This window comes from Empidonax traillii, unplaced genomic scaffold, assembly GCF_003031625.1.
Source record: "Empidonax traillii isolate 1590-97213 ecotype Southwest subspecies unplaced genomic scaffold, ASM303162v1 scaffold52:size1600334, whole genome shotgun sequence".
NCBI lineage: Eukaryota > Metazoa > Chordata > Aves > Passeriformes > Tyrannidae > Empidonax > Empidonax traillii.
Genome location: NW_020955245.1, coordinates 1,167,059 through 1,192,719, shown reverse-complemented (window position 1 = coordinate 1,192,719; position 25,661 = coordinate 1,167,059). Strand labels below are relative to the sequence as shown.

The 25,661-nt window shown below is 45.1% G+C and overlaps 1 protein-coding gene across 11 annotated transcripts in view; it reads left to right on the top strand.

Annotated features, from left to right (window-relative positions):
* The first annotated feature begins 1,215 nt into the window (after positions 1-1,215).
* Positions 1,216-25,661, top strand: part of MEGF11 (multiple EGF like domains 11) — a 247,115-nt gene continuing 222,669 nt past the window's right edge. For 8 of the 11 annotated variants that reach the window (XR_003570692.1, XR_003570693.1, XM_027879247.1 and 5 more), the window contains exons 1-4: positions 1,216-1,266; positions 3,006-3,268; positions 7,981-8,090; positions 9,009-9,153. The gene's annotated coding sequence lies outside the window, so the exon portion shown is untranslated. Of the gene's footprint in view, positions 1,267-3,005; positions 3,269-4,607; positions 4,702-7,980; positions 8,091-9,008; positions 9,154-10,691; positions 10,713-14,843; positions 14,971-25,661 lie in introns of those variants that run through there. The other 3 variants (XM_027879241.1, XM_027879244.1, XM_027879243.1) reach the window with 3 other exon arrangements.

Here is a 25,661-nt window from a genome sequence, read left to right as displayed (position 1 = left end):
TTCCCTCTTAGGCTTCCATCATAAAAAACCAGCTGGGGTTGACTTGTGGGGAATCTGCTCTACAAATGGGATATAAAAGGTTTCTCCTTGAGGGCTCAGTGATGTACACTGGAACCAAAGCAAAATATATCTCACTGCTTTTCTGGGCTGCACCTGTGCTTTAAATTTTACTCACTAAAAGCCCTTTGAGTAAAGATTTTATACCTATAACTGCTCCATCCTCTGGCAAATCATGTCACCTGGCAGGGGCTGAATAAATAACAGGTTACTCTTTTTCTAAAAAAAAAAAAAAAAATTACAAGGGAAAAAAGTGCAAGATTTCAAGATTTTTTCTTTTGTCATAATTATTGTCAAGAACTAAGTCTCAGGCAGCAAATAATTCAGGAATGTCTAACTGTATATAATAATATTTTAACCTCTGATACCCAGTTCTGCTTGTAATGATATTATTTAGGTTTCATTGCTGTGGATGTGAAAACTGACCAGCAGTGAATATTTTTAATTTAGTGGAAAAGTCATAAAATGACACATGCACTGCAAACCACTGTGCAATTGGAGGGTTTCATTTGGCAAACGTTCAAGCTTAAAATGTGTTTTTCATGATTATCCCCCTTATTAAAGCTCATTTGCTATTCATGGAAAGTGAGCACAAAAGGGATGTGAAGAGTCAAAGAAACCCATTTTAAAAATTCCAATGAATATCCAAGGGAAATGGGTTTCAGTGTCTGCCCAGCTCTGCTGGGACACTCTGCTGCTCAACCTCTTCTCACTGGGTGCCTTTGCCATCGTCCTTAAGGCTTCCATGCCAAATCCTGGGTAGTTTCATTTACAGCTGCACGTTGCAGTCATTCTGCAAAATCAGTTCTTGATGTGGCTCAAGAGCTTTGTTGGAGTGGGGAAGGTGAGAGGGTGTTCAGTTAAAAACTGATTGGTTGTGAGACTGAGCTTGAACGGGGTGGTGGGGTCAAAGCAACTCAGGTGTTTGGCCCTTGCAGAGGGAGACATTTACTCCCAACACTATTCCCAACAGCCTCGGGACTCCAGTTATCCCTCTGTATGTAGGAAAAATACCTGGGGAAGGGAAGAGTCCGGATCATCAGCTGTGTTTATTTTCCACACAGGCTGAGCTCCTGCAAGCTGAGCTCCACCTCCATTCTTCACTTGCTTTCATGGGAGCAGGATGTGGACTGAAGGCTCTTCTCCCTCCACTCCACTCTCATCCACAAGGTCTCACTGAAGGAAGAGTCAGGTGCCAACAACTGTCCTGTGAGTACCAAGCCACTGATCCAACTGCCAAAGTGCACTTTATGGCAGATTTCTGTGCCATAATCCCCTACTGGGCTGAAGAGTTCAAGTTCTGTGAGCAACCACATAGTTTCTGGGGGTAGATAACTGAAAAATTGTTGCATCACTCAGCCTGAGGTTCTGGAGGTGCATTTCCTCACACAAGCTGAGGTCAAAGGCTGGTGCTTTTCAGAAAGGTCTTGCTTCTCAGCCAAATTTATCACTTCTGCAATTAAAGAAGATCAAATTATTGGCCTGGGGTCACATGGCAACTGAGTGGCTCAGCCAGGACTTGAGCCAAAGATCCATTCCCTTGGTTCATCACCCTTGACTGTCAGTAGTAGATTTAATTCTGGTTTATGAAGATATTAGGAAGGGTTTATATGTTTTATAAGTTTCTGAAAAGAGACTGAGCAGCCATTTTAATGAGGAAATAGTCTAATGGGCTAATGAAACTTCAGAAAAAACAAGATGCAAAAAAAACACTGTCAGAGGAAGAAATGAAACCTTGGGCCAGCAGTTTGGGCTGCACAATCAGGCAGCCTGTCACCTCTGGCTGTCCCCACCACCTCCAGAGGGAAAATCCACCCTGGATTGAGAGGTTGGCTTTGCAGGGCACAGGGAAGAAAGTGAATGCTGGGCGTGGCCCAAAGATGCCTAAGGCATTATAACTATGGATCAGGGATAAGAGCATTCCAACACTTCCTGGGGAGACAACTCTTGTGTTTAGTTCTAGAGATGAAGCTCCTTCCCGTGGGACTTTCTGGGGACAGGAAGGACATGAGAACGCCAGTCAACCCCCAGAATGCTCATTCCATCTAGTGAGATTGCTGCCTGATTTTCTGTATTGATGTTATTTTAGATGTTCTCCCACTCCTTCTCCAGTCCCAACTGCACATTCCAGTGTGCAGGTGTGGAGGGAGGGCAGAGCCCCAGGGTGAGCAGGGGCTGGATGAGCCGGTGCAGCTGCACTGGGTGCCAAGTGAAGGCCAAAGAGCAGCCCCAGTTCTGTGGCAGAACAGTTCTGCATTCGCAGTCAGGTGCCAGGAAAACTCTCACAGACACAGCTCAGACCTTTAGAAGCAGAGGAAAAGCTGGAGAGACAGCCCCTGATTATTTCAATCTAATATTTTGGCTTAAAATTGAGTTCAGCACGTTATTTTCCAGCTTATCTCACCTCCTTTTTTCTTTTTTTTCCCCTCCTAGTTTGTCCCATCCTTTCAGTTTCATTTTTGGAATTTAATATCTCCCGCTGATGATTTCTCTTCCTTATCTTCCCTTGATCCATTTCTGCTTCTCTTTCAGATTCTGTCCCCTTGAGTCTCCAACTAATGTCTCCCCATATGTCAGATTAAAAGAAAAAAGAATTTACAAGATGCTGGGCTATGAAAGGAAGTAGGGAATGTTTATGTGGTTGCAGCAGACTGACCATTAAAGTGACTTTATTTCTACATCATTTCATATGCTGGGCTTGGCAGTTTCATTTCCAAAACTATTTATACTCACAAAAGTCCATAACAGCATTTCCATTATTTCCTTATATGATTTCTTTTTTTTTGCCTATATTTTATCAAGTTATCTTCTTCTATTCAGGCCTGATTTCAGACAATAGGAATACAAAGTGGAAAAATCCTTTCTAAAAGAGACTGTGGCTTTTTTTTTTTATCTATTAAAGCATCTTCCTGTGTCCCAACACATTTTAATCTCAGTTTTCTTTTCAGCTTCTCCTGTTGATTTGATCCAATGGACTGACATGCAGGGGAGACTCAGATGAAAGTTGCACCCGAGGAGTGTTTGTGCTCATGGCTGAGGAGCCTTCCTAAAGCTGCCTTCCTCACTATCCACCAAAATCCTCCCGCTGTTCCAGGCACTAATTCCAGAGGGTGGAATCCATGCTTTCACATGGCAAAGGCCAGCTGTAACTGTTGCCTCCCACTGAAAACACAGAGGGAGTAAAAACCATCACCAGTGGATGCCACAACAGGTAGGATGGATAAAAATGATCAATTTTATTTTCTTGCTTTTCTAAATATAATGTGGTCCAAGCCTTTATATAGATGATGTTCCATTTTTGCTTCCTTGCAAGGAAAACAAACCAACCAAGCCACAATTTGAAGTTTTGAAAAGGAAACCACAACCAGCATTAAATATTCTCGAAGAGCATGTATTACATTCTGTACATTTATTTTGCATTTAATTCTGGCACAGTTTGCATAAAGAGGTTGTGGACTACCATTCACTGACACATTTGTAAGAACAAGTGAAATGAGCAGGTTAGGAGGTGTCAGGAATAAAATCAGCGATTCCCAAGCTTTTCTGTCTGGGAAAGCATTGTCAGCCCTCAGGATTTGTGCCACCCGCCCCCCTCAGTGCCAGTGGCTGTTGCAAACATCCTAAAGACAAGGCCAGGGGACAAAAGAGGCCTCTTTTGAAAGAGCTGGGTGAAGATGGGTGCTCTCCCTAACCCCAGTGGCAGTGTCACCTCCTGCAGATGTGCTCAAATCAAACTCATCCACGCTCAGCTCGGGTCCCTCCCTGCCCTGGCAGGGCAGGAGGAGGGGAGGGGAACCGCTGCTCTTGGTGTGGCATGAAAAGTCACCAGGAGCAGGTGGATTTGACAGCCACAGTTATGTGCTTTAGAGCTGGTGCCGATTGTAAGTGCAAGGTGGAATGGATTGCAGGAGAGACGAGGAGCTCCCTGAACTGATTTAAGATGAGGGAAGGTGCTGTAAAAAGGACACGTGCAAGGCCCAGGGGAGTCAGAGCAAGGAATCTTGTTAATGTTTATGGGCTTTTGATCAAGTCCTTAAGACAGACTCGAGATTTAAGATGTTCTACCTTTGAAACAAAGGTTCTGGTGCAATCACACAATTTCTATTGTCCTCCTTTAAATTGGTGTGTGTTGCTCATCACACTGATCAGAACATGCTTTATATCACTGCACTGTTCCTGGTTTGATCACTGGGATAAACTCAGGAACCTTTGGCAGCCTGGGAAGTTTGTACACTTCCTTCAGATCCTTCAGATGGCTTGTGAAAGTGCCTTTTTTAAGTTTTAAAGGACAAAATTTATGTTTGTTTTCCCCAATTAGGGATTCCCGAGGGGTAAATCTAAAGCTATAGCAATGATTGTGATAAACTTAGTGACCCTTTTCAGCCTCTGAAGCTTCATTTAGCTCATAAAAGTGCTTTTTAAGTTTTAAAGGACAGAATTTATGAGGGTTTTTTTTTTTTAATTTTTATTTCACCAATTAGAGATTATTAGGGCCTAATGGTACTCTGAAAATACAACTTCTGGTACAGCTCCATCTTTGCTTCTCTCAGAGATTTCCATCCTCTCCCTCTGTGTGGAATGTGCCTGTTGCTGCCATCTCCCTATAACAGAGGGCTATCTGTTTGGTATCCTCAGGATTTGCAGGTTTTAATTAGGATGGATTTATGTTGATTAGAGTTGATGGGATTGAAATGCCATGTAGTTATTAATTTCCTAGTTTTAATTTTGCTACTTAGTCACACGTTACCAAAAATATCTTAGAAATGTGGGGTTTTTTCCCTTGTAAAGTGGCAAACCAAAAAAAAAAACAAATGCACTGCAGCATTCTCTCATTTTGGGGATCAGCTCCTGGTAGATCCTGACTTATCATTCTGTGAGTGCCTGTGGATGGGTGAAAATGAAAAGAATTACTTGCAGCCAAGTTTTCTTAGCTTTTCTTTGAAAACAGAAGTAAAACTTGCAGGAATTTCCGTTACGATTTGATTTCTTTTTGCAGTTTGAATGGCACTGAACATAATTCCTCAAAATTCCATTGTAATTTTAATCTCTGGAGCATGTGTAGGACAGACCGAGATTCTGGGCAGGAATTTTGCTGCAACAATACATTTCCTACAGACTTGAGCCCTCTCCTTAATATTCTGTGTGTCTGGAGACACCTGTCTGGAGACAACAAGTTCAGCTTGATGATAAATTTGCTCCAGCATATTTAGAAGCGCCTGTAAATAAGGTCTAAATGAATATATCCTGTGCTTGTTTCAGAATGCCAAGCACAGGAACTCCTGTCTGCTTCCCTCCTCATCTTAACTCTGTTCCTGGTTTGCTACCACTTGCAATCCTGGGCAGCTTTCTCCAAGGGGGAATTTCCTGAGGGAAAGCAGCCTCTGGAAGGCTCTCCCAAGGGAGAACAGCCTCTCTGGGAAGGAGCAGAACTTGGGGAACCTCAGTTGATTGGGGAAGGCAGATGGAGTGAATCAACCTTCTTTTTTATTTTTTTTTGTCTCTGCTTGCTCTTGGCAGTTCCAGCCTTTTTGGGTTCAGGTGAAAGAGGAATTCAAAGAGGTACAAACTCAAGAGATTGGTAATAATCAAATAATGAACTCAAGCACAAACATAGCTGATAATGTTCAGCCTGTAAATGCTTGTGAGCTGGTAGGAAATTGGGAATTGGTCAAAATCCTCTCATAGCCTGGATTTTACCTCAGGCAGGAGGAATGTCCTGGGGACAAGCAGGGGCCTGGTGGGTAAATTATCCTTTACCTCTCACAACCAGAAGGTTTTGATTCAGTTGCAGTGGGGGCTTTCTTGACAGAAAAAAAAAAAATGGTGGTTTTGCAGCTTTCCATAAAAGAGTTTTCACAAGACAGCCAAGGCGCTGTTGACCTGTGTGACGCTGCTGTTAATTATGCATTGTAAATGCTGCTGTTCAGAGGGGTTTTCTGATGGTGAGGGGTCTCTTCGCTCCTCAGTTCAAATGGACAGCTCTCATTAACATTAATAAGAATTTCGGTGTTGTGGAGGTTGGTCAACAATTCTGACATGGAATAAAAAAATATTTTGAGGGATCAGGGATAGATCAGGGAGTTCAAACAAAACCTGTGCAGAACTGGCTCTAGTTCAGGCTGTATTTCCTACCCTGCCTCCAGCTAATATGTTTGTATTGGGTTTGGACACTTTGTCTGGGAGAAGGGAGTCGTGCATAAATGAGGCCAAGGCTATTATTCAGGGTTATTAATGTGGTTGTCTACTCTTAGTTTCTCAAAAACCAGAAAACTAATAAATTTTACATATTGGAGAAAAAAAAATCACAGATAAATCAAACAAACATATAAATTCTTTAAAGTATTTAATATGTGTTAAGAGGACAGAATGATGAATTCAATATTGAAAACCAATATCAAGTTTACAATTATGGCCCATTTATCATCACTGATTGCACAGACAGTGTATTATTGCAGGGAACAGAATGATGCATAAACTAAAACCCTGATTGGTTTTCTGAAAAAAAAACCCAAAACCCACGAGTTAAAATTCATGTTATGTCTGAAAAGCTTTGTTTTTCTTTTTCAAGCATTATTTTCAATAATAATTGCTCATTCAGACACAAATGATGCATATTTAATTTCTTGAGCTTTAGTATTAACAGAATAATAATTTCAGAGGGTTGATAACCGATGCTTTCACAAACAGTAACATGACTCAGTTTGCTGATGTTTTTGAGGCCCAATCACCCCTTGGTGCAAAAAGAACATGTGGAAAGCGAGAAAGTGGAGAGGAGTAGTTTGGAATTGGACATGGAGAAGGAAAGGGAAGCAGGAAAATGCTCTTGAAAGGTGAATGGACTTTGCAAACACGTGCAGGGGGCTGTTCTGCGCTCGGCAGTTCTGCCAGGGTAAAGCTGGGCCTCCCCAAAAGCCACAGCTCCCAGTGACTCCAGTGCTGCCCAGCTCGCTGGCTGCTCTGAAGGACATTCCTGCTCACCTTCCTGAAAGGCTGCACTTGCTTAAACTGCTGTCACCTCAGCTGAGCTCTGGGAGAGGGAAATGAATTCTTCTCTGGCTCACACTTTATCAGCAGAATTATTAAGCAGTTTTCTGTGCAGAGTCACTCTTGTAATACACTCTTGCTTGCCCTTTTTTTTTTTCCCCCTTTTTTTTTCTCCAATCCTTTTCTCATTTCCATGTTGGTGCTCAGGTTTCCTGGGGATAACCAGTTATCATTTCACCAAACTCAGGCTGTGCACTCATAACTGAGAGCTATTTTGCCCTTCAGAATTTCAACAACTCCTTCTGATTTATGAAAGAATCTGGCTAAAGCTTAAAGATTCAGCTGGAGTTTCCAGAGTTATAACTCTAGGCTACACTCATTGAGTCAACAGAAATAAGAGAGAAAGGGGAAAAAAAAAAAAAAAAAAGCCAAACTGTCTTTTATAGCTTTATTTGTAAACTGCCCATTTTAAAAACAGAAGCACTGGACTAGAACCAGTTTGCTGCAATCTAGTGCTGTTTGGACTGAATGTCTTCTTAGAAGGGGGTTGCATTTAAATTGAGGCAAATAATAAATGAATATTCCAGCAGTCACATCCACAGCCAGATTCATTGGCATTTACTACCCTCTGCTGCCCTGCAAGCAGACAACCATGTTGGAGAGAATTCCAGAACTTTCCAAGTGAAATAAATGCTCTGGATGGGATTTTAGAAGGGAAGGAAGAGCAGGGCTGAATGCTTTGTGTCCAACATCTGCAAATAAGCCACACAACCGTGTAATATCTTGGTATTTATTGATGCCCAGGGCACTCATAGTTTGCCAGGCCACTTCTTTGGAAAGTTTTAAACAGAACTCTGGAAGGGAAAGAAAAGAAAAAAATTGAAAAAAATTATAGCAGCAGGCTGGCCTGATTAATTTTAAGCATTTTGTTCGTTTCAGAGAGCATCTTTTGTGTTTAAAAACTAAAATCGGGGCTGCTAAGTAGTTCCTCAACTGGAAACTGGTGACAAAACTGAGTTATAAACAATGCCATCAGGACAGAGCAACTGGTGGGTTTAATATTCTTATACAAACAACCAAACCTAATTATCTTTATTTATTCAACAAATCGGGTTCAAATTTGATCTATTAAATTGTATTAAATATTGAAAATAATTTAATAAATAAACACGATTGCTAATTTATTATTGATACTCATCACTGGGATGTTTGTAAAAAATAATTAAAAGCAGGCTGGGAAAGAGGGGGATGAGCTCAGCTGAGGCGCCAGAACTGCTGCAGAACCTGCTCAGTTTGGGTAATGAAGAGAAATGGCTGGTGGAGCTGGGGAGGGAGCAGAGCTGGGCTTGGAGCAGGAGGTGGGAGTGTAGGATCCACTCCAGCACACGCTGATTGCCCACTGCCCCGTGGGGTAGCTGCAACCAGCCCGGCCAGGGCAGCTCGGGAACCCGCAGGCTTTTGGGAGGCTGGGATTGCAGGCAGTCCCCCATGGAAGCTTTGTACCAGCGCTGGCCCAAACTATCTCCATCCTGAAACGCTGCCACCACCTGCAGTCACGGCCTGGCAGGGCACCAAGAGACACACGGTGCAGGACAAGGGATTTTGGCAGCCTCCCACGGCCATAAAACATCGTACAATGTGGGGATTCATCGCGTGGCGACGGGGACAAAAAAAGTTCTGTGAGCCATTCTGGTGTATTATCAAAAAGGGGCTTGGTCTCGTGTTTCTTACAGATATTCTTGAGGGGATAAAAAAGCGGGAACCCAGCCAACGTTATTATTCTAATTAGAAAATAATCAGTAATAGTACATAGCACAAGTAGAGCATTTCATCTGGAACAGCCCGAGCAAGCTTGAGGTTCCTGGCTAAGAGCTAAGTGAGCGCAGCTGTTCAGATCACCTGTCATGAGCCTTTTGGTCTAATGATCTAAATCATTACACGTTTGTAACTTCTGGTACGTCTTTCAGGAAGAAAACGACACCCAGGGGGTGCGATTCCCTCCCTGGCTGATGCCGCTCTGAGCACCCAGAGCCCCCCGAAGGCAGCGGCGGTGCAGTCGCTGTGACAGCGCAAGGGCAGAAGCTCTGGACGGTAGAGGATGCTAGAGAAGAGGTAAATTCTCCACGGCGCCTTTCCCTGCCAGCATCCCCTCACACATCCATACCTCGCCTGGTATCAGCTCTGAGCAGCTTCTCCCCATCCCGGGGCTGGTTTAGGCACCGAGAGCTGCGTGTGCTCCCCTGGGTGTGCAAACCGAGGCACCCCGAAACGGCTCCAGAAGTTTGAGTGATCTCCCGCTGGAACCTGAGAGGTCTCCGCTCTGGAGATCCCGGTTTTCCAGCCGCAGGAGGCAGAGAGCCGTGCCTTCCCCCCCATCTCCTACCTCTGCTGAGCCGCCAAGTGTTCCTCCCTCAGCTATAGTTCGCTTCCTCATCCCCTCATGCGCTGCTCGGGATGCCGGGCTGAGTCTTTGTCCTTTTAGTCTATTTAAGGCATTGTAATGGAATCGGGCGGAGAAAAAAACCCAAACACATACCCAACGCCCGAGGCATCAGGACTAGACCCGACCCCCCCCTTCCCTTCCCTCAAACAACAAATGGTTAAATAAATAACGAGATGCCAAACCAACCATCACCAAACGAATAAGCCAAAAATCAGCGTCAGCGCCGCAGCAAACGGCAAAGTTTCTGCGCTCTGAAGCTGGAACCGCGCGGCAAAGCAGGAATCCAGGGGGAGGGAGCGGAGCCTGCGGGAGAAGGGATGCGCTGGTGTGTTCCCAGCCCCGCATCCCGGAGCGCCAGCCCGAGCCGCGCCGCTGAGAGACGAGAACAGCCCCGAGCCGCCACCCCCGTCTCCTCCCTCCCTCCCTCCTCCTCCTTCCCCCTCCCCCGGGTCCTGCGGGGAGGCGGGTTTAAGGTGGGTGCTGTGGCCGCGGTAACTTTCCTAACAGAGCCAAAGAGCCGCCCGGAGTCCCCCGCAGCAGCATCGCCCGCCCGTGCTGGGCAGCGGCCCCGGCTCGGCCGTGCCTGCCCGGGCCGCCTCCCGCCACCTCCTCCCGCGGCCCCGGCCCCGCATCCCCAGGTAGGTGCGAGCCGGGACAGCTCCTGGGCGCTGCCGGGGACGCGGCACCGGAGCCCCCCACCCCTGTTTGTTCCCGGGGTTGATGCTGCGGGGCGAGGAGCCCCCCCTGCACCCTCCGGCTGCCAGGAGAGAAACCCCCTTCCCTCCTCCTCCTCCTGGAACTGCCCGGGCATCCAGGACGAGCTGGCAGGAGGCAATCTCTTCCCCGCCGCCCGCTCCTGCCCCTTCCCTCGATTTTTGGGTGCTCGCCGGTGATTTTGGGAGTGCTGAGCTGGGAGATGTGTGCGTGGGTGAGATCGTACGCCTCGATTAGGACTCTCCCCTATCAGCCGCTTCCTCCCCCCCGCGCGTGGTTTATTGGGCTGTTGTATCGGCAAGAACTTTCTTGTGGTTGCAGCAGCCGGATTTGGTCCCCGCGTGTCCCTGCGTGTCCCCATCCTCGGGCTGCTGCGCTGCGCGGGCGAGCGGGCTCGGGCTGGCGCCTGCTGCTCGGATTGGAGCGACTTTCCTGGTCTGGGCTGAACTGGGCTCCTGCCGAGAGGGTGTTTGGGGTAGGGAGATGCGCAGGGAGAAGTTGTAGGATGCGGAGTGTAAGTGACACCTCCGTTTCTCGAGGCTGGGGAGTGGGTGGAATCTCACTCTGGCTGGTGCTACTCGCAGCTGCCAAACATTCCCTTCTTTTGCCTAGGCAGGACTCTGGCCACGCTGCCAGATGGCTCCTAACAAAGCGAAGTTAGGGAGCGTCGGGATATCGGCTCCCAAAATCAGTGCTCAGCTGAGATCCGCAGGTGACAGCACACGGTTTGATTCCTGTGCTCGCGTAATGCCTGTTCTTCAGCTGCGAGCACAGGGCACCTGCTTGGCCCGGGAGGTGGGCAGAGGATCAATAGTTTGAGAAACGAAGGCAGCCATCGCTCAGAGTTGTTTAAATCTGCAGCCCCTGTGGTCGCTAAACACCGGGGTTGGCCGCTGCCCTCCCCCAGGAGCTGGAAGAAAGTCCAGAGTTAACTAAAAGGAAGTCTACATGTCCGTGTCTTTATTACCTGCTGATTTAGAACATGACAAAAATTAATTCGAATGTAGCAGCCTGTGTGCCTTCCCTGACCTGTCAGATAGGGGAGATCCCACCCCCCAACATGCTCAGCCCTGTATTTTGGTAACAGAATTATTAAATTCACATTATGGGACTGAGGGAGTGAGTGCAGGTTTTTCTGGGATATCCGATCTCAGTCCGAATCCTTCCCATGCTGGGACTTCTCTTAGAGCTCAACCAGAGCTTTGCTGTCCCTCTCTGCTGGGACCTGCCTTCCATGTTCACTTTGTTAGTAAATCCCACAAGTTTTCCTTCTCAGAGTAGTGAATTGTTTTAGTAAAGGTGACTAAAGCACCAGCCTCATCCTAGCACTGGATTTTCTGTGCTCTTTACAGACCGGGGAGTTGATCTTCCAAAAGCTTGTGAAGTAATTGATGTTCAGGGGACCTGCTCTGGAGTCTGTTAAAGTTGGTGTGGGACACCGGAATGGGCTCTGCATTAGTTAATTAATGCTAATAAGCACCCGTGCTCAAGCATAATGATAATTTGCAAGATTAGTTTCAAGGCAAGTGGCCGAGTTCTGATTTGCCAGCAAAACCGCCGGGGGCTTCCTCGATGTTTAGACTGTTGAACTTAGTTTTATTTCTGCTCCTTGTTGATACCTGAGTAAATATGTTATGGAATTGTAACAGGCTTATGGTGAAAGGGTTTCAACACATTAAAATGGTCATGTGGTCACTGTCTTTTTCATAATAAGATTTCGGTGTTGTCTTTCCGGTCAGCTGCTTTATAAAATTTTGTCATTTTAGTTAAAAAAACCACAATGGGCCGAGGTTAAATATACAGTATTAGGCTGCATTATGTCGCTCCCACTTTTTACTTATGAGAAAGAACTCATTTGGTCTGTTGTTTTTTACAATTAACTCTAAATTAATACTCAGAAGTATCAAACAGAAGCCCGTGCTCTCTGGTAAGAAGTCCCATATTTCCTGTGAATGGGCCACTCAGCCATTTTCACTTTGAACAATCCATCCTGCTTTAAACACCAGGCAGCAGAATTAATATTTAAGCAAATGCATACAGCAAAACTATAAATCTCTGAAAACAGTTAATTATATTGGAACTGGGAATGTACCTTCGAGTACAGCCTTGTATAAACCATTTCCCTGTAGCGTGATCACAATTCCTGCAAACCTTTTATCCTCCTGTGTGAAATCATTTCTAATTCCATGTTCCTGCAAAGCATGTGCTTGCTTATTGTTTTCCAAACCATGTGGTTTGAGCTACTATTTAAATATAATATTTATGATATTACTTTGGCTGCTCAGCTCAAGAAGAGAAGTGCTGCACACCACTGCATATTAAAAAGCTTCTAGATAATTACCACTTTTTGCAGCACTGCTGTGCAAATCTCTGGGTCGGGAATTCAGATGGAGACTTTCCACACTTCACAGTTATTTTATATAAAAGCTGTAAGTCTTTCTTCTTGAAACGTGGGGGTTGCAGCCTTTGGGGAGTGTGAGTGCGGTGCCTGCACTGGTTTTCACATTTTTATTATTGCAACATGTGTGCTTGCCACTGGCCTCTGTGTGCTCCCAGGTGCACGGAGAGCCTGGTGGGTTCCCACAAACTGTCCATCTGCTGCACCACTTTGGGTTTCAATCACCTGTTTATACTTTTTTTGCCCTGTTGTTGTTTTATGTAAATATGTCCATTCTGGTTGTGTCACTGGGAGGCCCTTCCACTGCCCTTCTGTCCCTTGCCTGTCCATGCAAGGGAAACTCTGGCACTGCAAGAGCCAGAACTCAGTGCCAGTTCCAAGCCAAGGTCACTGGGAATTCCTTCAGGGATGGTGATGGACTTTGGACCCCACTAAGCAGTCTAAAGGTGATTTAGACCATGTAGAAAGATGGTTTGGACCATTTAGATGGTAGGGGTAGGATTCAGCTCTCCCATTCTCCTCGTGTTGTCCAGGGTGTCCTGCCTGCTCCCTGGTTGCTGCTCCAGCAGCTGTGACACATCCATAGGATCTGGTGCCCAGTGAGGTGTCCTGGTTTTCCTCATGTCCCTGTTCAGGCAACTGAGCCTGCCCTGCCTATGAAAAATGGCCAATACATAAAACCTGGGATCAAGGCAGTAGTTACAATTCCCGTTGTGAGCCCCAGAAAGGGTTGGTTCAGATGTTAATGGAAAAGCTGGATAAAATTCAGGCTCATTGTTGTGTTCTGCACAGACTGACCCATCTGCCCCAGTGACTGGTGCTTCCCTTTGCCCAAGCTGATTGAAACCTCAGTGGGGAACTGCTGTGTGTTAAGGGCAGGCAGATGAGAAAGCTTGTAGAAAATTAAGAACTGCTCTCAAAGGAAACAAATCCCAGTAGAATCAGCTTTAGATTGCCGGGTGGGTTCAGCCACATGACACTTGTGTGTGAGTGAGGTAAATCGGTGTGTTCGTGTGGAGAGGAGGAACTGTGGTGAAGAGTTTGCAGAGTGTGACTCTTACCTTGTAAATTAATATAGACCATGTACCAAATTTATGAAGAGGCAATATTGCACAGCCTTGTGAAGATCAGACTCAGCACTTGCAAGGGAGAATCTAAGTCAAGATGTCCAAAGACAAGTGCAGAATTCTCCAGGATAAGTGTGTTTACAAACACTTGGATGTGACCAGTGGTGCTCAGCCAGAGAAACAAGAGTTTCTCTTGTCTGGCTGCTGCTCTAAAGGGAAAGTACTGAAATCTGTAGGAAAAGTTTCTTCCTGAGAGAGGCAGGTGAAGGTCAGCACTTGGCCTGCCTGCAGACGTGAAGGAATGGAGAGCACACCCAGCTCTCAGCAGATTGTAAACAGGAGCACAACTGCAGGGCTCCCTTCTCCCTTTGCCAGGAGAACTGGGGGAATTTCCCCCGGTCCCAGCCTGAGTGCAGGGGCTGGAATCAGATTCACTAAACATGTGCTCTGCACAGAACAGGAGTAAGAGTAGCTGAGCAAAAATAGTTCTCTGTTCGAACTCCACATACTTCATTTTCTAGTTTTCTCATGCAAAACACTTTATGAGCACTAATAGTCACTCTGAAAAAAAAAACTGTGAAGGGTCAAAAAGGCACCAGAGAGCTGCCAGAATGTGACAGCTTCAAGATTGGCCAAGTGTGAAATTTGTGAACAATCTTTTTTTATATATATTTAACTGGTAGATAGGAGTGGAAATGGGTCTGGGTTCCCCCAAGCTCAGATAATGCAGCTGAAGTTTTACTCAGCCTTTTATCTTGGATTCCTTGTTAACATCTAGACTTGTGTTAACCTCCTCTTTTAGCACAACTCTTATGGTTCATGATTTTTTGCAGGGTTTATGGGGTGTTGTGAACACATGAAAATCTGATTTCTCTGGGTCGAAGAAAGTAGAAAAAGGCTGTAGAGAAATGATCAGGTGGAGGATTGGAATTCACAGTGGGCTCCTTAAGGGGCCAAACCAGGGAGGTGAATGAACAGCTCCAAAGCTCTTTAGTTAAAGGATATAACCCACTTCCATAGGCTGCACAGCTGGATAAGGTGATCTGGGAGCATAGCCTGCTTTTTCACGGGGTTTGAGTCTTTCACACTCACCTCTGTTTCGAAACAAACACTCGAACGGTAAAACCTCTATTTTGACAGGGCTGTTTTGAGAGCCTTTAGAGGGTTTGATGCAAATATTTCTCCCTTTTTTTCCACCAGTGTAAAACACGGAGGTGTCCTGATATAAATCCAGTGTAAGCATGAGGAGAATCAAGTTCTTTATCATGCCTTTAAAATCTACCAAGTGAGGGAAGCATGGATGATTTGTAAGTAGTCGACTGGCATATGGTACCATTATGATAACATCATGTTCACAGCACTTTCCAGATTGATATACAACCTTTCTAAAATAGGCTCTGTAGAAAAAGGAAAAAAAAAAAAAGGATGTAAAGTCATTTAGCAGCCAACAGGCTGCTGGGAGCAGCACAGGACACTGGGAGGTGACTCCTGTGACACTCAGGGTGTCAAGGGACTTGTGCAGCACAGTCTGGGAGCTCCACAAAGTGCCACTGCCCCCCCGTGCTCCGGGGCCTGGGTTGTGCTTCCCTAATTCCCAGGGAAATCCCGCTTTATTTTGCATCCCTGGTGGATGCTGGGGGTCAGCACAAGGGCTGGAATTTGTTTCTCAGGGGCAAGTGCAGCACTGAGCCCTTTGTTGGCAGTGGAAGGAGAAAGGCTGGGGTTGTGTGGGGATGGAGACTGAATGATGCTCTGGTTCTGCATGGAAATATCCAGACTGAGAGGGGAACTGTCTCAGTGACCTGCTGTGTCATCTGTGCTTCTCCAGGAACAGGAAAATCATAAATATCCTCAGAAGCAGGAGCCTTGACAAGACAAACTGTGGCAATGTTTCACTATTCAAAGGGGTTTTATCTGCTTGCCACAGCTAGCCTAATTCTATTAAAGAATTAAAACAATGATACTTTATGTGGCATTATTGTAGCATAAATTATACTTTTGTTTGCCTTCATTTGAATGTACAGGCTGTAAATATCAGGTCAAAGAAGTGCTGACTGATTAATTTGAACTTGTGTTAACTCCTGTGTGTTAAAATGGAATGGCAGATCAAAACCATTAAAGTTGTAGCACCTACCATCCCTCAACCTGAGTAAAAATGTCTCACGTACCAATGCTCTTCATCCCTTCTCCTCTTTCATTTCCTTTCCCCTGCATATTTCAGGGATGCATTTTATCAACCAAACAGGGCCAGCCAGTTATTTTATAGACACAAATTCAAGCATCAGAAAATTTGCTTCTGGGTGTTATTGTGTTCTCCAAACACCACGGGACTCCAGGGAGACTTCTGAGCCTGTGTTTGTTTGCAGAGGGATTGGGCTTTTGGAGGTTTGTTTCTCAAAGTGGCATCACCTTTAGGATGAGTTGCCCTCTGGATGTGATTCCTCCATGGAAGTCGAGGTATCCTTGTCCCCTGGTCCTGGAGTGTCAGAGCAGGCCAGGCATCCTGGTCTGCATTCCTGAGGTGAATCCTCTGCCTGCTTTTCATTTTGCTTGTAAAGAAAGACTAAAAACGTTATGGTAAAGGAATGAACGAACAAGATTTGAAATGATCATTTGTAACCCTGAGCTTTAGGTTGGCTGTGATGAGTTTTGGTAGTTCCAGAGTGACAGAGCTGAGTGTGTATCCTATAAGAGCCGTGGCTTTGCTGTTTTCCTGGAAACTGGGAATAAGTCTCAGAAATTACAGCAGTGGTGAATTATATTTACAAAATATTCATTGCTAGTAAAGACTGATGGTCAAATACACAGAAAGATTTGTGGAAGAGAACTCATTTGTGTGGCACTGCCTGTTGCAGGAGAGGATCCATCTACTGGTGGATCAGCACTGGATTATAAATTCTGCAGGGCAGAGACTGGGATTTATGTCAGCTGAGGTCTGTGGGATGACAAAATACCATCTGCTGCTTGTGGTCAGAAGGTGACAAATGAGGGAGTGCAGTGGGTGCTCTCAACACTTGAGGCAGATGCTGCATCCATTCCAATGCACAGGAATCTGGAGAAGTTTTCTTTTCCTTGCTCTATTTTGATTTATGTTGCACCACTTTGGCTCATAAAGATGGAAGTGAAATTTATTCCTCAAAATATGTTCCGTGGGATTGTTTGTGGCTGATCTGAGTGCAGCCTGGAAACTGAGCTTGCTCCTCTTGCTCTGATCTGGGAGATGCAAAGAATGTGGGAACTTTAAATAAGGGGCAAACAATGTTAAACAAGAAAAGCGATGGGAAATGGCTTGGCAGGCAGAGGTGTGTGGGTAGGGATGGCACAGAAAGTCACTTATATATAGAAAAAAGCGAGAAAAAGAAACACAATTAGGAAAATAAACAGGAAAGGACAAAGGGACAACTAAATAAAATTCAGCAACAGATTAAAGGTTCACCCAGAGATTACTGAGTTGGGAATGGTAAGTGAGGAATCATCTGTGTAAGTCTGTAAAGCCTTTTGCTTAACAGAAAGAGAGGCAAATAGCACTAATTAGTGCCCAGCACCTAACACTGATGGCTTCTGGATAATTAACCATCCTCTTAATGTTTTGTAGCAGATTTTTGTCCCCTTGCTCTCTTGTTGCCCTGCAAGTATTTCTTTTGTCTTGCCCTCCCCAGCCCTTCTTTTAGGCTTTGTTTAAGTTTCCCTCTGGGGTAGAACTTGAAGCAGAAGGTGGGTTTAGGGTCTGTGTCCTCTGTGTAGCACAGAGCTGAGGTTGGGCTGTTTCTTCTGTATGCAGGGATTCAAATAATAAATAATAATAATTCAAATGATGTGCACTGGGAGCAGAGTATGAACTGGCAGTTCTGTTGACTTTCATAAAGGAATTGTGTTTGCACAGGCCCTGTGAATGGAACAGGCTCTGAGTTCACAGCCAGCACAGCCACAAGGAGCATTGAATTCCAACTCCTGTCCCTGCACAGGACACCCCAGCAATCCCCCCCTGTGCCCGGGAACATCGGCTCTCTTTACGGAAATGTTATTTTTAAATTTAAAACCATCTTTTATCCATATTCCATTTTCCACTTGTGTGTTCCACTGCATGGGAAAAAGGAAAAAGTACCATCAGGTCTTAGCTCCTGCCTTGGAGTTCTGGAGAGGACACTGTGTAAGTCAGGGTGCCCAAAAATAGCCCAGCTTGGTGGAGAGGATCGGCCTGACTGCTGGGTGAGGGTGAGCACATCTGCTCTCAGGAATCATTCCTGTGTGCAGTGCGAAGGATGCAGCCCTAAAAACTTATGTCACCTGAGGTGAACGCTCAGGCCCCAGGGAGGAGGAGCTGTGGGCCCTGTTCAGTCCACCTGATCCGCTCCAGGAGCAGGCAGAGTGTTTGCATTCCACACTGAACCACCCCCCCCCAGCTGCTGGCTGGACTCCTCCCTCCCAGCAAACATCTTGGACACCTGGGGAGGAACTCAAAGAAGTCTTGAGTTGCATAAAAACACTTGGCTACAAACAAGTGTTTTCTTGAGTTAGCACAATAGCTTGGTGTTTATTATGTGGGAATCAATAGTGGGCAAAGAATTCTCCTCATCCAGCTAAAGCTAATTATTCAAAGGCATCAGGTGCTGAGGTGTTTGGAAGCAGGATAAGGTGGTTTTCCTGCCATTCCCCTTCATCCTGAAATGTTTTCAGTGGTACACAAGACTTCAGCCTTCACAGTGCATGGCAAAAATCCATCCTGTGGTGCTCCCTGGTGTGTTGTAACACACCTTCTACATCTGCTGTGTGCAGGACATCCCTTTGGGTTGTTTAAAGCCTCAATCAGAGCTGAGACCAAGTCCGTGGTGCTGGAAAGTGCTGGCAGTTGGGATATTCAGCTGCACTGGAGTCTTGCTGTTCCTTTGGAGATGAGGCTCTCATCAGAGATATGGAGGACACTGGGTATTTTAGGACAAACAGCCTCTTTGGATGTCTTTGCATAATATATAGAGGCCTTCATTCTGCTTGAGACCCCTGAGCACTTTAGTAAATTTGATATCAAGTCGTAAATGTTCTGGTTACTGTTGTTTATTGGGTAAATCTACTGCCAGGAAGAGTGATGTGTTAGAGAATCAAGAGCAGCCTGTTCTTGGCTTTGTCAAAGACTCCTCCAACACCAGTGCCTTGTTTGCTGATGCTTCCCCTATTGTTTGAAAACCTGACCTTATTTGTAGAGTGCTCCCAGACCCTGGGAGAGCTCCCAGATCCTTGCAGAGTTCTTGGGAGCTCTGTGGGCATCCCCAGGTGACTGAGCCTTGCATCAGCCACAGAGCAGCCCCCCCTGCTCCCTCCTCTTCATTTCCTGGCTGTGGCTGCTGCCAGTGAGTTCTGTTCCAGTTTGTCACCATGTTTTGGGTGAGCAGAGTTTCGTTCCAGAAGCTCTGAGGAGTTTGCTCATCTCTCTGAAGTCTGCTTGACTATACGAGGGAAATCCAGTATGATCTTATCAGGCAATAAAAGTTGATTACATATCTAGTTCTAGTTTCTAATCAAGCAGAAGCTTTTGTAAAACAGGAAAAAAAAATTAGGAGCAGGAGAAACTCTTTAATGTCAGATCACCTGTGGCAGCATTGATAATACTCTTAAGTACTGCAGGAGGTGAACACAAACACAAAATAACTTTAATTATTTGAAATGTTGCTTGCTGAGGCAGAAGTGTGAGATATATACAGCTCTGCTCTGCAGATGGGACAGGATCTGGTTTTGAACCAGTGTTTGAAGGCAGCTCTGCAGGTGTCTGTGGCTTTTGTAACGCTTGTGATCTAATTTAACAGCTCCAGTTAGTGGGTGTTGTTCAAAGGACTCAGAATTTGGGCATTATGTTCATAAATGCTACTCATAGTGTCATTAAAATACATTTAAATAACATTCTGTGGCCTGATTTAAAAACCAAAACAAACCCCAACCGGTGCCCCGACCGAAACAGCTTGTTTTAAAAAGCAGCACGTGATGACCTCCTAAAGGCAGTTCTAAAGGTGGACATTCTCCTAAAGTCACATTTAGATCTCTGTTCCCTCAGCCAAGCCACCTCCTCCTGATCTGTGTCGTGCTAATCCATCTCCAGGCAGGAGGAACTGAGCTGGCAAATGCCAAGGCCCTCCTTGGGTATCTCCACTTGCTCCCTAAAGCTTCACGTCAGAGGCAGCAGACAAATCTCCACATCTAAATAATTCATCTGCAAGTGGGGGGGGGGGGGGGGGGGGGGGGGGGGGGAAAGAGGAGGGGAGAAGACAAGAGAAAGTTGTGCCATGCTAACATACAATAATGCATTAAAATTAATCAATTTCCTCCTGCTGGGGAACAATCATTTAGAAAACATTTTAATTACCAAAACTGAATAATGGGATCAGTGTTTTCTGAGGAGGTTGGATTCGCCCTACTGAGCACTGGAGAATCCTCTTCACAGGAGCCCATAAAAATATTGCTGTTTTTGAACTTGCTGCTTTCAATCATAAAACTTCCAGGGAGAAATCAGATTTGATTTTTTTTTTTCCCCTCCCAGCAGCTTTTAAGGGAGACGTGGGGTGGACAGCAGGGGCTGTGTTAACTGTTTGTGCCCAGAGCTCAGCTCTGCACGTGCTGCAGCTCTTCTGCTCTCCTGGGAATTTATTGGGCATTACTTAACACCCAGCTCAGGTCAGATTTTCAAGCCAAAGTGGCTGCGACAACAAAGTTGTAATAATGTAATGTAATGCTGTAAAAATAGCATTTTTCTGTCTATGTTCAGGAGTGGGAACTAAGCCTGGGCTGTTGGCTGGAAGTGGCGCTTCAAGGAGAATGTTCATGGCTATTCCATGAGGGATAATGGCTTTGACTTTGATAGTCTGCTGGGGAAGAGCCTCCTTTTCCCTTCCTGATGCACGAGGGTCCTGCTCTGCAGCTCTGGTTCTGTGGGCATTTGTCAGGGAGCTGAATGTTAATGAGAGACATGAGTCACTAATTGTGGAACATATGGTGACCCCAAGCAAGAGCCACTACCTGGCCATCTGGGAAAGTTGTAGGAGACTGGAATAAAAATAGGTGTTTGTAGCAGAAATTTTCTTCCCATAGGTGGGATATATTCTGATCTAAAACAATTTATGTCACTTATGTATTTTTTTCACCCATCAGCCAGTGGAAGCTTTGCTGTTCCATGGCTGTGGCCTGGCAGGCACAGTCACTTTGATTGGTTTTGTGAGGTGCCCCTCTGGGGTGGCTGAGATGTTCAGTGTCTGATTCCTAATTGCAAAACCCTCTGGAAAGGTGGGGAGAGCTGGGATTGTTCACCCTGGAGAAGGGAAGGCTCTGGGGTGACCTATTTGTGGCCTCCCAGCACCTGAAGGGAAGATGGAGGGAGGGACTTTTTACATGAGGGGACAAGAGAAAAGCCTCAAACTGCCAGAGGGCAGGGTCAGGTGGGATAGTGGGAAGGAATTCTTGGCTGTGAGGGTGGGCAGGCCCTGGCACAGGTTGCCCAGAGAAGCTGGGGCTGCCCCTGGATCCCTGGAAGTGTCCAAGGCCAGGTTGGATGAACTTGGAGCAACTTGGGCTGGTGGAAGGTGTCCCTGCCCATGGCTGGGGGTGGAATGAGCTGATCTTTAAGGCCCTTCCCACCCAAACCACTCTGGGATTCTGTGATCTGATTCTCTGAAGTCCCACCCTGGGGCGTTGGAAAAAGAGTCTCTTTAGGAATCCATTTGATAACAGGATGGCAGGGAATTGTAAATTGTGTGTGTGTGTGCTGAGAGTGAGGGAGAGCTAGGACCGGAGTGGGGATTACACATGGTTTGAAAGGATATTTTGGAGCTTTTCTTCCACAGCAGTGGACACTGTTCAGCAAAACAGTTGATGAAGGGCCACCTGGGTGCTGAAGGTTGAGCCCAGTCTGAAAGGTGAGCACAGACTGAACTTTGCTGCAGGAATTTCAGGAGCATTTCCATGACTCCGTGTGTGCTCAGGGTGAGCTTCTCTCTCCATCCTTTGCTGAGTCAGGGTGTGAAGTTTGCAAGGCAAATGAAAATAGATTCCCTGAGAATGATGTAAATCTTTACGGGCACAGCAGGGCACAAAGCAAAGTGAATATCTGGTAATGAAAGTACCTTGTAACTCGTGGAATGAACAAAGTGCCAAAAAGTGGTTATTACCTGCTGTATTTTCTGGTTTGGATTGTTGGAATAGAATTACTGAGAATTAAGTTGTATAAAAGGCATTTTCCTTTTTATTTTCGTAATTATTCGGTCACCCACATAAAACTTCTTTTTCTATCTTTTTCTATCTGGAAATAGTCGTGGTTGGGACTGAAAATTGCTGTAGGATGAGGAAAACCAGTCTAATTGAGATTCATAAATCCACTTTTTAACAAGTATGATTAGGAATAGTTATTAGAGACCAGCTGGAAACCATTAGGGAGGAAGATTTACCATAGGAGGTTCTTTATGTGTTTGAGACATTGTTTGATACCAAACCCTAAATTAGATCACCAGAGAAATGAACCTGCCATTTAAAATCTAATTTGTACACAGAAAGTTAATTCTGAATATTCCCATTGATAAAAATTTTATTATTAGGTCTTGTTAAACTGCCTGTTTTTAATGGAAGTCTGACTTTTACAATGCTTTTCCTATAATTAAAATATGAGGAGTAGCAACTTGATTATCTTGAGTGCATTTGTGTCCAGTGGCTGTGCAATAAACTTCGGTGCAAGTCAATTCTATTATCTGCTATGATTTTTGAAAGTAGAGGAGTTTATTGGGCCTAATTCCAACTCAATTCCAAGGAATTGTTCACTTAGTGCCTTCTGGATGAACATTTTAGGAACCTCAGCACAGCTTTTCAAACATCATCTCACGCAGCCACTTCAGTAACTGAGACCTGAGTTTGTCAATTCTAAGAAAAAAAGAGAAAAGTTATTTATTTGTTAGGAATTTATTCGTTTTTTCATTGTTATACCTATTAGTCTTATAAATAATTAGTGTTGGCTGTGTATAAAAATCATTACTTAATAGAGGAAATTATGGGAGAGTCCTTTTTGAAACTTTTGGGGGAGTTTTCACTCCTGTTGCAATTCAGGTTTTATTTGCAAAGTGCTGTTGCAACAAAGAGAGAAAGCTTTTAGACTAATTGAACTGAGTGTCTTAAAACAGCATCTCATCAGTCAACTTTGAGGGCTTTTCATTCTTATTTGTGGTTAATTGTATTTCCCTCCTGGAAAATCGGACAAATCAATGCAAAAGCAAGAAGAAAATTATGATTTTTTTTTTTTTTGGGGGGGGGAGGGATAAATAGGTAAGCCATGTTTGCTATGAGAAGGCATCTGTGAACAATCCAAATCAAGGCTGTAAATTCACTGCAGTCAAATGTTTTCCCGCCGATAAATTTGCCACATTTCTTGCCCGTGTAATTAAATGGGGCAGGGCCCGGTGCAGGAGGTGTCAGGTGGACCTGTGGGACACCCTCAGTACCCTGCTTGGGGACAGCAGGGTTTGTCATGTGTGATGGTGTGTGGTGTCCCCGTGGCCAGGATCTGGGAGATGAGGGCTGAGGAAGAGCCAGGGAAGCTTGGAGGGGAAAGTCCAAAGCCAGGGAAGCTGGGGAGGAAGATCCAAAGCCAGGGAAGCTGGGGAGGAAGATCCAAAGCCAGGGAAGCTGGGGAGGAAGATCCAAAGCCAGGGAAGCTGGGGAGGAAGGTCCAAAGCCAGGGAAGCTGGGGAGGAAGATCCAAAGCCAGGGAAGCTGGGGAGGAGGCCAAACTGTCCATGAGTTCAGTGCCACTTCATGTTTAAACAGTGTTGGTGGTAAGCAGCCTGTGCAGGCAGACAGAACTTCTCCAGTGCCCATGTTACGTGCACAGATCCCTGTTCCCACTCCCTGTTCCGTCCCTCTCCTCTTCAAATCCCTGCACAACAATCAGTTCCTGGCAGGGTGGGAATCAGGCTTTGTCCTTTCTGTCAGCTCACTCCTGCAACCCTTTCCTTGGGAAGTACAAGTGAAGGGAAAGAGCAACTCTGCCTCCTCTTTGGGAAGCACCAAGATTGGTTCCAGTGTTTGCTGGCGGCAAAGGGAGGGGAAATTGGGATTTTCAGCTGGCTTTTGTCTCTCTGCACGTGTAACTCAGCTCAGGGGGAAAGTGCCCCACTGCAGAGACTTTGGTCATCAGTATTTCTGGGCCCTGCTTGATGACCTGGGTACCCTCAGAGGGTGGGTTTGTGTGTCAGGCAGTCAGGTTATCTGGTGCTCAGCCCAGAGCTGTTTATATCAGGTGATTCATTACCAGGTTTTGTTCCTTCCACGTTTACCTTTGAAAGAATTGCATTGCCAGGGGCTTTGTGTTTTTGGATTGGGCTGGAGCTCCAGAAGGTGGGATTCTCAATGTGGAGAATTTCTGATTCCCAGCCCTTGGGTCTCTGGGATGTTTTGCCACTGAAGGAAGGGGTGTTTGCTGCTCCCACTCCACGTGTAAATGGGCAGATCCAAAGTGCTTTACAGGACTATTTTAGCTCAGCATCAACACAGCAACAGGCCAGAAAATAGGATGTATATGATCTATGAGCCTGTGATCTGTGTTTGAGGAGACTAATCACAGATGGCAGAACATTAGAATTAAAACCAATAACTTCTGGTGCCTTTTTTGTTTACTACACCCCGAACTGTCCAGGAATCTGGGAGGATTTGGGGCCTTTTGTTACTTTGAGCTGGGACTTGTTGGGAGTAGGGGGTTGTTTGGTTCCCTGGACTGTGTCTACAACAAGAGCCTTCCCTTCTGGCCCTGCAGCCACTGACAAGCACATTGCTGATAAGAAGTTGATAATGTTTTAGTTTATACTAGTATGTTCTTTTCAGAGCTAAAAAGCTGATGTAATTCAACAGAGACACCATTAACTTTAGCAAATTTAAACCACTTCTGTAAGAGAGCATGAAACTCATCCCATGATTTGATTTTGCTGCTGCATTTTCAATCTGGTTAGGAGATAACTCAATAACATTTTCCAGTCAGCTTCAAATTAAATGCAAAAAATCTTTTTTCTTCAGCTGAAAAAACTTCTGACTTAGAAATGGCCAGAAATCTCCTTCCCTGAACATCCTGTACCTGCAGGAGATTTTGTGCCTCGTGCAAGGGCTGTGTTTGGGGCCACTGGTAAAAAAAAGGTGATTTTTGTCTCAGAAGAGTCTGATACTGTGAGAGTACTTCTGTTAATCAACTCCCTTACAGAACTTGCAAAGCACTTGAAGTGTTTCTAATTTTTACCTTGTATTTTAGCCTTCTGCTGATACGAATTCCCAGTATCTTACTGAAGTTTGTCAAAAGCAGTTCTAGGTATTCCTACACTGTTTCTGTCTGCAGATGCTCCTCCTTCCTGTGCTGTGGCCCCTTGTTTATCCATCAGCAGAACATGGAAAAGCAGATACATCAGTCAAAGGCTGGACTGGTTGACTTCACTGACCTCATGTTTTTAACAAACAGCTGGTTATTTGGGTGTAAATGTAGAACTGGCTGACAAGATGAGCACAGAAGATTTACATCTTTTATGGCTGCTGTTGAAAATGAGGCCATACTTTGTAGGGATAATTTACAGTGAATTATCTCTGAGCCATCCTCTGAAACCTTGGAATGCTTTGAGTGATGCTGTTCTGGTCAGCATTAAGAACTATTTCAAATTGGAAACCTCCATTATGTGAGAGAAATCTGGAGGAAAATTACACTCTTGTGCAGTTCTTCCTGTAATTAGAAGGACTGTTCTCAGGTCTGTGAGCAAGAGAGTTTGGGGAGAAAATCGGAGATAGATGCACACATGCAGATGTGTATAAAACAAACTCTGTGTGTGGATATATATAAAAATTTGATTATTCAATATGTTTTCTGGAGTTTTGATTCCATAGGTATTTGGTTAAAGAAAGGGCTTTTTTTTCCCATATTACTGACAAAAAGTCAGTATAATATAATCATATATATGCATAGTAAATATATGTTCAGATAGGGGTGGTACAGCACACGTGA